The sequence below is a fragment of the Cibotium barometz genome, chromosome 58 (assembly GCF_041138505.1).
Source record: "Cibotium barometz isolate CiBa-2024 chromosome 58, ASM4113850v1, whole genome shotgun sequence".
Lineage (NCBI taxonomy): Eukaryota > Viridiplantae > Streptophyta > Polypodiopsida > Cyatheales > Cibotiaceae > Cibotium > Cibotium barometz.
This window is the reverse complement of record NC_141103.1, coordinates 3,959,584-3,972,302: the sequence shown is the minus strand read 5'-3', so window position 1 is coordinate 3,972,302 and position 12,719 is coordinate 3,959,584.

The following is a 12,719-nucleotide window of genomic DNA, read 5'->3' as shown; positions in this document are numbered from 1 at the left end:
AGAGAAGGGAGGGTGGGAGAGAAAAAGTTAGGGTGAGAGAGATGAGAGAGAGGGAGGGTGGGAGAGAGAAAAAGAGAGAGGGAGGGTGGGGGAGAGAAAGGAAGGGAGAGAGGAGAGAGATACAGGGAGGGTGGGAGAGATGAAAGACAAGGAGGGTGGGAGAAGGAGAGAGAGGGATGGTGAGAGAGAGAAAGGGAGAGAGGGAGAGGAGAGAGAGGGAGAGTGAATGGGAGGGAAGAGGATGGGAGAAGGAGAGAGAGGGTAGTGTGGGACAAGGAGAGAGAGAGGGAAGAGGGTGGGAGAAGCAGAGAAGGGAGGGTGGGAGAGCAAAAGGGAGGGTGGGAGAGATGAGTGAGAGGGAGGGTGAGAGAAGGAGAGGGAGAGGGAGGGAGGGTGGGAGAGAGAAAGGGAAAGAGGGAGAGGAGAGGGAGGGAGAGTGAAAGGGAGGGAAGAGGATAGGAGAAGGAGAGAGAGGATAGTGTGGGACAAGGAGAGAGAAAGGGAAGTGGGTGTGGGAGAAGGAGAGAGGGGAGGGTGGAAGAGTAAAAGGGAGGGTGGGAGAAGGAGAGAGAGGGGGGGTGCGAGAGAGAAAGGGAGGGTAGGAGAAGGAGAGAAAGGGGGGGTGGGAGAGAGAAAGGAAGGGAGAGAGGAGAGAGAGGGAGGGTGGGAGAGATGAGAGAGAAGGAGGGTGGGAGGAGAGAGAAAGGGAGGGAGGGTGGGAGAGAGAAAGGGAGAGAGGGAGAGGAGAGAGAGGGGGGTGGGAGGGGAGGGAAGAAGGTGGGATAAGGAGAGGGAGGGAGCATGGGAGAGAGAAAGGGAGAGAGGGAGAGGGAGTGTGAGAGAACGATAGAGAGAGTTTGAAAGAAGGAGAGAGAGAGAGAGGGAAGAGGGTGGATAGGAGAGAGAGGGAGGGTGGCTTTGGTGATGGTGGGCAAAGATGGTAGTGGCAATAGTTAGAGAGAGAGGACAACCAAGAAAAGCTCCCTCAAAAATCACACTCATTGAAATGGTTTACGATATCGTTTCACATAGTATAGGTATCCAGTGAGACCACACTTGTAGAGGTGTGTCTGGATGGTGCTATTAGCTTTTGGATGTGGCCATAGATAGCCCATAAACATGTTTGTGGAGACATGGTTGGCCGTAGAAACATAGATATGTATTGCCAAGCAACCAAATTGGTTGCAGGAGTAGATATGTGGATAGGCATGTATATACTCGTGGAGGCTGGGAGCGATACTCTCATTGGTGCACATTACTCTTAATGTTCTAGTACTGCATAGACAATACACATCACATAGACGCTATCTATGTGGAAATCATCTTCGTTGCAAGATATGTAAACTATTCTTGGAAGAACTTTTTGTGTAAAGTCAATTGAACTTTACCACATTATAGAATGATTTGTTAAAGACTTGTAATAGTTGCGCAAATTTATTAAATTAAAGTCCATGTGGTTTCTAATCACAAGAGAAAAGCATCTTTGATGCTGTAGAACATGCAAAAGAATTGCTTTATGGTTTCTAACCACAAAAGGAAAACATCTTTGATGTCGTACAACATGCAAAGGAATTCCTTGAATGTCAAAGCACATTCATTATGAGGTTCTTGAGGATTTGAGAACTTCTAGCATATACTAAAGGCATGATGTTATTCGATGTCTTAGTAGCAATTTGTGTTTTATTGACATCTTTCATAGTTGCAAGTGACAACTATGGTTTGGCATTGTAGAAAAAACACGAGTGTTGCATGTTTCCTTGGTTGTAGTACTTAAGGAAAATATGTTCCCTCAACGTATAACACTAAGTGTAAATGCTCGTGTTCTTTTCTCCACTTACTGTAAACAAGTATGTCGTTTAGGAAAACTACTACGAATTTTCTTAAATATGGGCGTAAAATGTTGTCCACATCAGTGTCATTGTGCGCTTTTGCCGCACAGGTCGTAGCTGGGGACTTGCCGGACACCGTATGCGAGCCACGAATGGCTGCAAGTATACAACCAGGGAAGGAAGCTCAAAGCAGAATGCAAAAGGTGTGTCACTCACCGCTTAACTGCCGCCTTGAAGGATTCCCGCGTCGCAGCCGTGAAGGAGGAGCCGCCGTCGCCGCTCTACCGCCTCTCCGCCGCCGTGCCGCTACACAGTGCTCGATCGCTCTCTCTCTCTCTCTCTCACACACACACACACACACGCAGGAGAAGGAAACCAAAGAGATAAGGCAAGAGCACTCTTGTATTCACAACACATGAGAATGAGGATTTTAGGGTTACATTTGACTCATATAGGTGACTTGGCCGTTCACACTTGGGCGCCCATACATGGCCGGCCGACCCTAACCCTTATCCTACTGATATCCAAGGTGCGCCTCTCATCGGCGATCACCCAATCCCTTCATCCTTAACATATGGTGCCGACAAGCCCGGCCCATGACTCAGAATATTTAAATTAATGACGTAAAATATAGTACGTCGCCATGTCCGCCATGGGTTAACATGCCCCCCTTCCTGATGTAGATTCCGTCCTCGGAAGCTATGGTATGGTAAGCTCGAGAGGGTGTTGTGGTAGACCGTCTGCAAAACAGGGAAGTAGAGTGAAGGTATGCTGGAATTCAAAAGATATAAAGTGTATAAATTCAAGCATGTGAGACCACAATGGATGTTGCTATGAGAACTTAGTTTAAGGGTCACATGAGTGAGCTAGTGTAGCAAATTAATAGGAGTTTAAAATTATTGAAAGGAATTCAAGAGTAAGCAAGGTGTCAAAGGTTAATCAAGGTTTATAACTGGCCTAAGTCAAGGTAAATAACCAAGCTTAATAAATAAACAGATGACCACACTGTGTCTACTCTAAGAACAAGTTAATACCACAAGTCTAGGGACACAAGAAACATTAGAGTTACAGGAGCCTTTTGCCTTTTTTTTTTTTTAAATGCACGTGACAATTTTTACACAATGGCGACCTTCCTAAGGCAAAACTAACATCGATCCTGGTACCATGTTTAACACAAGGCATTATCCAGGAATCTATTAGCTCACTTTAGGCAAGGCTACCCCCTACCAACCAAGGCATCGGTTTGGAGTAGAATACTCCTCGCCTACCAAGTATCAATAAGGCGATAGGCCAACATTAAAGCACATCATAGACTTGTATTGCCATTTATTGTAGGCTTTTTTTTTTTAAATCTATTTCTTTTGATCCTCGCTCCTGAACTATAATTTGTCTTGCATCCTTTCGACAAAGGGGTAATAGCTATGTCCTAGAGGTCAACACACACATGGCTAGGTGTCAAACATTAAGATGGTTTTACCCTAGACCTAAGACAATCGTATTCCAAGGTTAACTAAAGACGTCATGCTGCCTAGGAATATTTCCAATAAAGTTAAGCTCATTAATGATTTACACTAGCATGCAAGCAACTTCAAAAACTAAGTAGTACATTGACAATTTCCATGTGGTCATGCATTATAGTTTATGCAATTGATTGAATAGTAAAAACGAAAGAGAGTGGGTATGGAAGAATTACACCTGTAATTGGAGATCTCCTTGATTTGACGAGACAGCTTGCAATTTGATGTAGATATATTTTAATGAACGTTGCAGCAGTCTCAGGACTTGAAAGCAAACCCACCTCAAACTTTTCAACCTGTACAATCAACTAACAAGCACTATACCTCGAGAGGCACATCAGTGTGAAAATTTCAAGACTTGTTTAAGGAATCTAAACTAGAAAAAACTTGCAAACACTAACCTACCTACCAGTCACCACACTACTACTGAGGATACGGTAAGAGGATGTTGTAGAGTCCTGGCTCTAGCCCTAAGGCTAAGCCTCTATCCGCATCATCCAAACAAATAAAGTCAACCTCAGTAGTGCCATGAGTTTCATCCGTCCATTCATCACTGTCAGATATTTCCTTTTCATTTTCCCATCCACATAAACTCATCAAAAATGTAACCATGCGAGGATAGTCATCTTGTGGAAAAGGAAAGCATTGGGCTATCGGGAATATGTCCCCTACGGAGTAGGGGTCAGTCATGGTCAATAGGCGAATTAGCCATTCTAATTCCTCAATATTTTTCTCTCTGGCTAGTACATCTATATGATCCCATTCAGTTTCAATTACAGGATAGCACATGTGAAATATCTGAGAAAGGTATAGATGATACCTCTCACCAAAGGTAGGAGTGGATGAAGTGTATGATGATCGTGCATCTGCCATATCTGCAAACACAGATATAGCATCAGTAGGTTTATGACAGGTCAATCTAGTTCTTGATTGTATACGGATATTTCGCTTGTTTTTATGCTCTTGCTCTTTTTACTATTTTTTGTTTTTCTTTTCTTTGTTTTTTTTTAAATAAAATAAAATAAAATGTATGAAGCTATATATATACATCCCCTTGAATTTGGCAATTACATGGTCAGGGGAGAAGGTTAAGGAGGAAGCATTAGAATGTCGAGCGTGAGTACATGCTCCCCCTTTCCTTGGGTAGATCATATTATTTGCAATGATGTTGCAGCCTCTTGGAACCAATTTGTCCACCGGGTCATAGGTTGTGATGTGGGCAGATAGCTTTTTATGACCCTTGTGGCCACATCCAATTGCAGAGATGGTAGTGTACGCTCCCATTGACGAATGGAGGAAATGGTTTCCGATGATACTATTACAAGGGGAGACGTAGACTCATCGGTTTTTTGTTGGGTGTTGGCAAGAGTAGGTGTAGAGCATGTAGAAACTTCTATATCAGCGTGTGCCTGGCATGAGGAGCTAGAAGCTTCATGTGGCTCCCCCCTTCCTGAGCTAGGTGGTAATGATCGATATCGTTTGGGAATCCAAACTAACTCTGGAAGAAGTGGTGTGGAGCACTCTGTTACCTTTCCCTTACCACGATCTTGAATTATCGTTGGGGTGGCAACAATTGGTTTGCAAGGTTTTACAGGTGATGTAGAGGGATTCAGCTTATGTTTAGGGACCCAAATCTGGTCATTTCCCTCATAGTACCCTTGGGCTACTAATATTTTTTTAGGGATCCATCGTGATGTTACATTGCCCTTTTTCGGGTGGGTAGCTGCTTTCCTTTTACGAGGCTTCTTGGTGGCTGAACGAGATTGAGCAGGGGAAGTAGCTGTTAGCGAAGCTTTGGGGACCCATTTGTATGTACTCTTTGGCATAGTAAGCAAAGCTTTAGGGACCACCTTGCCTGTTTCCACTCTTGGCGTTGAAGCGTTAGAGGGGTGGCCAACAATCGAAGATGGTTTTGCCACTGGACTTTGTGATTTTTCATTATCTAATTTTTGAGTGGATGACTTAGGTGCGGGATTTTGAGCGGTCAGACCTAGTGTTGGTTCTTGCGTTGTGACTTGTCTGGTTGCCCAATCGATATTGCACTTGGTGGCCATCATCCATTTGCGCCCTAAGATTACAGTCCCTTCCATGGTGCCAGCAGGCATAACCAAAAAGCTTTGAATTATGGTTCCCTTGTCATAAGCAACCGGAGTGTGCAGAATTCCTGAAACAGGGGTTTTCTTCTTGTTGATTCCTTGGACTTGGATAGAACTCTTGGTTAAAGGTGGTTTTCCCAGTTGACACCACACGCCATATGATAGCAAATTGTGTTGAGCTCCTGTATCCAATAATGCATTATACAGCACCTCCCCGTAAGGACTCTATAACTCAATTGGGTATCTTAGAGGTGGGTCAGATTCCAGTGCATCCTCCTCTGCTTCCTCGAAAAATACTTGCGTAATTCCCAAGTTGGCTTCTCGTTGTCGCCTAGCACGCTGTTGACGTTCTTTTGCTTCGACTCTTGCTTGTACCTTTTTAAGCTCAGCTTGTTCTTTGGCTACCTTCTTTTGATGGATTGCATGTAACTCCTCTTGGCTCAGGGGGTCATAGTACCTTTTGAATTTGCTCCCATTAAGGAATCCAATGGTTTCAACTCCGTCGAGAGTCTCCACTCTGATGGTACCTTGCGGGGTAATTTCACATACTCTATATGGTCCCTTACCAGCATATTTGAGCTTCTTCTTTTCGTTTCGCACTCCATACATCAGGACTTTATCCCCAACCTTGATGTCCTTGTCCTTTAGATGGCGATCAAACCATTTTTTCCTTCTATCCTTCTCCACAAGGGCATTGTATACAGCCAATTGTCTTTCTTCGTTTAGCCTCTCAAGGATATATAGACGCTCTACTAAGGGATTACCATCCCAACCCTCTTGAGTAGCAACACGAAGACTAGGAATGACAAATTCCCACGGCATGACTGCTTCTTGGCCATATACCATTTTGAATGGTGTGCAATTAATAGCCACTTTGTACGCAGTACGATAGGCCCATAAAGCTGTCGTAAGCTTTAGATCCCAATCCGTGCGATGAGCTTCAACTGTCTTTGTCAAAATAGAGATTAAAGTCTTGTTGGTACTCTCGGCTTGGCCATTCGCTTGCGGATAGTAAGGAGTAGATTTATGATGGGATATCATGAAATTTGTTGTGAGCTCCTTAATCACTTCATTTATAAAATGCGTACCATTGTCGCTCACAACTACAACTCCCTCATACAGAGTTGTAGTAGTCCAAAAATACTACAACTCCCTCATACAGAGTTTTTCAAAATTCCTTTTGGAACACCCTCAAAAACGTGCTGCTGCGAAACATGGGAAAAATTTTCAAAAATAAATTTCATCCTGAGACACTGATGAAAATAGGTTTTAGGACCTCCTCTTCCATCTAGGAAGTTCCTAGCATATGCTTTTTCCAAAAAAATATCTCCTAAGAGGTCGTTCACGTACGTATAGCACCTAATTAGGACGAACGGACACCCGTTTGATCCAACGAAGAGTATGCCAAGCCTCTTGAGGCTGTAATGGGCTGTGGGAAAGTATAAAAAGAGTATGCCAAGCCTCTTGAGGCTGTAATGGGCTGTGGGAAAGTATAAAAAGAAACAAAAAATGTGATTTCTCATTAAGGAGCATTTAGGCACTCTGACATGGCCACGAGATAGAGGGATTTCCAGGGATCACACAAGCACTGAACCCAATGGCTGACATCTTCGAGCTATTGAGATCTATGCCGTAATTTCACCTCCCCATGCCATTGGCCATGCCTATAACAAGCATGTCATTGGGTTTTACACCCCCTATGGCTTCGATGGGCTTTGGTCTCTTGCCTAACATTCCCACAAGTCCTATAAGTACCAACCCTTTCCTGGATTCCCACACCTTGGACATACTTACTAGTCTAGGAAGGGGGCTGGCCTAAGGACTCACTGAGTCTCTTCCAACAAGAGCACTCACATACGGCCTCAATGATTCATACATAAATAAGGCCGTTCAAATTTCTAAAATTATGGGCAAATACGACAATTTCATGTACTAATATTCATTCGCGCGTGTGCGCACACACACACAGAGAGTACTAGATTTGTCTATGGATGTTTGCCCATACACCTTCATACAATAGGTAACATTCTCTATCCTTTTGTAAATCCTATTCAACAAGTTTATCTTTAATACAATGGCTTTTTTACTGATTTTTGAATGCAAAAACCGATTGAGAACTTGATTTGTCTTGTGAAAACCGATTGAAAACTTTTGGAGTCTTTAGAAACCAGTTGGGTTTCGAAAATCTCAGTTGGAATTTGAAGGAGTAGGTTTTTTCTCTAGTTTAAAAAAAATATTTTTATCTAGTGTCATTAAGTATGTCCATGTTGGTTTTAAATATAGTGGGCTTATTTTAGACCTAGCAAATAGAATCTCCACCATGGGCGCATGGCTTCATGAAAGAATTTTTTGTACATGTAATGATCCAAGCATGGCATTCAGAGGGAGCGATAAATAGATAACACACACTCATTTAAGAATCCTCTAAACTAACTACTGGTGCATGGATGGGTATGTGTTTTCTACCTAGGCATTATTTTTTTATGAAATCTAAAGTTGATCTTCTAGCTTGTATCTATAGGATGAGGACTCTTCAACTCAGAGATATAATGTATCAGCCTCACTACTCAATTCAATTTTACATGGTTTAGAAAAGGCATCTATGTTGGAATGGAGGACAACACATTTGGAAGGACCCTAGGCCTGATCCAGTACGTTGCAAAAATGTAGGAGACAACAAGGATGTCATAATGAAAGCGTTCTTACCTGGAAGAGAGGCCAAACATCACGAGGGAGGAGGAGGCATTTCTCTGACTTCAAGCAACAGGAATCCTTTATACAAAGGAACATCCACCTCTAGGTTGTGAGCTAGTCTTGCATTGCTCAACATGCAAGAAAATTATGGATGGAGCGAGCATAGATTCACTCTTTAGGTCCCTATGTGTTTGTATTGTCAAGATGTGTTAATTTGTGTCAAATTTGGGTCAATTCTTGACATGTGCTACCATTTAGCTCTTTCAGCTTGTCAAATAGATTGCTTCAAACAATATTCTATGCCCAGATTTTGACAAGGGGCAAGGCAGATGTTGACATGTTCAGGTATGGACTATACTTATATAACCATGCACGTCCAAATGATTGCATTATCTATTAGGGTAAACATTCAAATATTATCTCTTGTTTGCAATGTGGAGCCTCTAGTTTATTGATAGGATTCTACACTCAAAGATTGTCTCTTGTTTACAATATGGAGCCTCTAGTTATTGAGAGGGCTCTACAAGGAGAGAAAGTTCCCATCAAAGTTTTAAGACACTTTCCCATCATCCCTCGCATTCACAAGAGAAAGTCAATTGTAGAGCTCATGACATGGCACTCCACCCACAATCACTCAATGGATGAGACATTGGGGATTCCAACTTGGTCTAGGCCTAGCTACAAATAGAGTGAATCCATCTAGGTTGCACTCTATAAATTGGTCCATGTAGTTGGTAGTGCTAGTGAACTAAAACATCCCGCCTTGGCTCACAACAATAAAGAAGGGTCAAGTTCCTTTTTCCTTTCTTATCCCAATAAAGAACAAGGAAAATAACATGGATGTGTACATGGTTCCTTGAGTTGAAGAGCTAGAAACATTGCGGCATGGCATTGAAGTTCACGATAATAGCTAGCAAGTCTCACAAAGATCCTACGTTTGTGAAAGAAATATTTATGTGCACTATGCATGATTATCCAAGAGGATGCAATTGCTCAGGTACGTTTATAAATTGAGCATGCTTTGTACTTTTAAATGTAATATAGCCATCTCATTTATATTTATTAAATCGTGTCAGGTAGGTCTTACTATAATAGGTCGGACTTTGTCATGAGGCATCTTGAGGCACAATACACAAAGAAGTTTAAACATCTATGAGAGTTATGGATGACACCTAACACGTGATCATCATCTACATGAGGGTCTTGTTGGCATGAAACCAATGTCAATGAAAGCCTTGCACCTGAGGGATACACAAATGGATGGTGACTATCTATCTTTCATGTCTTCCTTATTAGGGAGAGGTATTAATAAAGTATCGACTAGCTCCCACTAGCTCCCATGTATATATTCAAAAATATCATGAACTCCATTTAGGGTAATTTGATTGGTGACAAAGATGCATGCTAGAGAAGACCTATAAAAATCAAGGAAGTGCCTCATTTATGGTCTCAACAATTAGCAACTTGAGGTGGTGCTTAAGCCCACATGCACCATGGGTTCCGAGCGAGGTTGAGGGAGACTCTGTGAAGAAGGAGATAACTTCCTTTTGCACTCTAATTGGCTATATGCATTGCTTGAAAGTTGCATTCACAAAGGATATGCGGGTTGTCGAAGTCACACGATTGGCATAAGTTTTTATAGGTACATTCATAAAACTCTCCCTTTGCTTCTTATTACACTCTATATACTTTATTTTTTGTGAGTACTCGTTGTAAATGCAGAACGTGTCGACATTAGTGAAGGGTTACTTGACTCAAGAAAAAAGAGAAGCTATATACAAGTTGAGTGCTTTAGTAAGGTAACAATATAGCTTATTATAATTCTTGATATATATTAAGCAATGTTTTTTTTATCACTTGCTTCCACAAACTATATCATTTTTTATTCATGATTTATTCAAAGGAGATTAAGCAAGCCTCCATCAAAAAAGAAAGTATTGAGTCCACCGAAGTAGTGTGCCTTTTGAGAAGCACTCTACCCAAATGCACCTTATTATGCACTTGGTTGATGAGGTAGCTAGAACCATTAATTCAAGATGGATGTTCCATCTAATGTTTATGAAAACTCTTAAAGGATTTGTAAGGTAAAGAGCAAAGCCAAAGGGGATTATGGATGAAGGTTGTTACTTCAGGAGTCATTAATCTACATTTTAGAATTTTTCTTCTCAAATAAACCCTTAAATATGGAGTGATGAGGATGGCACACATTTTTTCCAAACCTTTGTCATCAACCAAAGGATATGATGATAGAGAATGGTTAGCAAATTCTCTCACATATGCAAAGTCATCAAAAGATGATATAACCAAAAGAAAGTGTCAGTACTCAAGGAGATGTTATTTCCATGTAAACGTCTATATATACATATACATGCATCTTTTCCTCAACTTCTATAAATAGGCAGGCATAAAGATCAATATTATTTTATTTGTTTTATTTTCACACTATACACTACAAGAAGCAATGTGGTCACAAGGGCTACACTTTTATGTGGACGTATATCTATAAGAGCACATACTTTGGAGTCATGGTACAAGATTCAAGCGCAGTAGAGATCCCAATCTTGTGACATCTCGGTTGGACTATTATTCTACAATACAAGATAGCATTGAGGTGAAGTTTAGAGAGTTTACATTATTTCTATTTGATGTCAAATGTGGTTTGAGATACAATGGAGAGGTCTAAACCAACTATTAGAAAGGATGCAAGTAAGTTTTTTCCAATCAACTCAATGAGAATATGGACATACCAATGTTCTCTTGGAATAATGTGAGCACGTATAAACTACAGATTCTTATACTATATATGTTAATTTAATTAATGTAGACATACCAATGTTCTCTTGGAATAATGTAAGCACATATAAAATACATATTCTTATACTATATATGTAATTTAATTAATGTAAAAATACCAAAAATGAATACAAGATAGCATGCACAACCTTGAAATACAATATAAAAATCCCATGCCAAATAGTAATAGTTGCTTAGTATACATCATTAGGTTGTTTTTCAGCCCTCGCTCATAATGATCAGTATGTTATACAAGTTACTATAAGGAGTAAACAAATATTTCAAGAATTATCAAACGAGGACTTGGATCTAAAGGGTGTACCTACAGATGGAATCCAAGAGGGTGTATCAGATTCTACACATGATGGAGATCAACATGCATCAAGTCATCATCCAAAATCAAGATGAAGCTATGGAAGGCAATGATGACACTTGACAACGTGCATTGGAAGTAGAGAACCAAGATCTACAGGATGTTGAGCATGAATTATTGATGAAATTCAAACAACGTGAAGCTCTCCTATCTATGTGCCTATGTATAGTCATAGATTCAGATATAGACATTATGAGTCTTTGAGATTTGGCACATGATGTCAATGATCATCCCATAGATGAATAAAGGCCAAGATGATATTTTGTCTTGCAAATGTTAATTATTTAACCTTTGTACAATAAACATGTTTTTTATTTCTTACGTTCTCATAGTTTATATGAGCTTTGTACAATTGTATGGTTTTTTATTTGAATAATGAACCAAAAATGTGTATTTTAGGACTGTTTCTTGATTTTTAATCTACACACATTTTATGCCCTCCTCTAAGAGGGCATAACCACTCACTCATTTACTTTGGTTTTTTTCTATTTTGGATAACGATTACATAACATCAAAATCCTTTGGAGTCCAAAGAATTCTAAAAGGGGCCTCATATCACAATTCCACAAGAAAAGGAACCTCAAATCTCAATTCCACTAGAAAAGGAACCGTATATCTCAATTCCATTAGAACAGGAACCTCATATCTCAATTCCACTAGAAAAGTAGCCTCATATCTCAAATCCACTAAAAAAGGAACCTCATATCTCAAATCCACTAAAAAAGGAACCTCATATCTCAATTCCATTAGAACAGGAACCTCATATCTCAATTCCACTAGAAAAGTAGCCTCATATCTCAAATCCGCTAAAAAAGGAACCTCATATCTCAATTCCATTAGAACAGGAACCTCATATCTCAATTCCATTAGAACAGGAACCTCATATCTCAATTCCACTAGAAAAGTAGCCTCATATCTCAAATCCACTAAAAAAGGAACCTCATATCTCAATTCCACTAGAAAAGGAACCTCACATCTCAAATCCACTAGAAAAGGAACCTCAAATCCACTAAAAAAGGAGCCTCAAATCTTCATCACCCATTAGTATTTTAACATCTCACTCTCATATAATAAAAAACGTTGAAATTCTATGACGTCACATTTAAACCCACATACCCAATGAGTTTCTCTAACTTTCTTCTAGTTCTTGCTAGTCATTAATCCCACAATACGTATCATAAATACTCCTTTGTTGGTCATTAATCCCAAAATTACATATCTTAACATGATCTTAAATGATCAACATTAAGCTTCCTTAGTACCCCACAACTACTCAATATCCACATTATTCAATTCTCCATCTACACTCGCACTTGTCATATGTTTTAGTGTAGACTTATGCATAAACTTAAAAGGTAGATTTAAGTCTTAAGCTTAAAAATCTGCAGCCCTGAAACCTTGCATAGATCTCGTAAAA